Genomic DNA, 1,198 nt, shown 5'->3' on the forward strand with positions numbered 1-1,198 from the left:
GCTATAAAACAAAAAACAAACAAACAGGTTAAATAGAATTAGTTAATAAACTAGCTTATCTTGTGTATGCAGTGTTATACAGTTTTTTCTCCTTTTTCGTACAATTTGCCCATCCTTTAAATTTTAAATGTTACTTTCTCCCACTTACTTTTTTTCCTAAATGATTGTAGATAGCAGCCCAAGGGCTTAGGTGAAGTGAAATGACATAGACTTATCTGTATTATGTGGCCAGGGGAGGTCGTAGTAGAAAGAAGTGTTTGGACTAAACTAGAGAGCTAGGAAAAAAGAAGCAAGTTGTTACCTGGAACCATGGTCTCTGTCTTCCTCCACTTCCCTGTTGGCCTGCAAAGTCCATGTTTGGCCCATCAGGAAGAGAGCTCTGCACCTTTTATCCTCTGTTCTCCTCTCCCTATAGGAAGCGAAGTGATTTATCTAATTTCTGGGATTGAAAGATGACTTGGCATGTACCCAGTCTGACCTCCTCCTTACCTGTGTTTGGGGGTACGTCCTGAGGAAATACTCATTCCTTTCCCTCCCACGAAGTGAGTTCAGCGTAGCAAGGCCCTGAAGGAGAAGGCTGCTGGCGTATGCTCGCAATCTCACTTTCAAGCTAAAGGTTTTCAAACTACAATGAGGACACCAATTTCATGGTAACAAAGCAGCTGTTTTTATTTCTATCTCCCTGAATATGTGTGTGCTTCTTAGCTGGTTCAAAACTCAGTGGGAGGTAGAAGAACGTAATTAGCCATCACCCACAAACCCCGGCAGTGGTCAGTGTGCTTTACCTGAATGTATCCCTTGGGTAGATGAGTACTCTGGAAGCAGACGAACAACCAGAAGCTTTAAGTCTGCATAGTATGCCATCACTTTACATTAGTTTTGGACTGAAAAACAATAGCAAGTCAACTGAAGAATGGTTAAAGGATTAAAGGGTATGAATAACCCACTTTATATATAAGACATGTTCTTTTTTTTTAAGATTTTATTTATTTATTTGACAGACAGAGATTACATGTAGTCAGAAAGGCAGGCAGAGAGAGAGAGAGAGAGAAGGAAGCAGGCTCCCCGATGAGCAGAGAGCCCAATGTGGGGTTCGATCCCAGGACCCTGAGACCATGACCTGAGCCAAAGGCAGAGGCTTTAACCCACTGAGCCACCCAGGCGCCCCAAGACATGGTCTTATCTTGAACATTAACAG

Source organism: Mustela erminea, chromosome 9 (assembly GCF_009829155.1).
Source record: "Mustela erminea isolate mMusErm1 chromosome 9, mMusErm1.Pri, whole genome shotgun sequence".
NCBI lineage: Eukaryota > Metazoa > Chordata > Mammalia > Carnivora > Mustelidae > Mustela > Mustela erminea.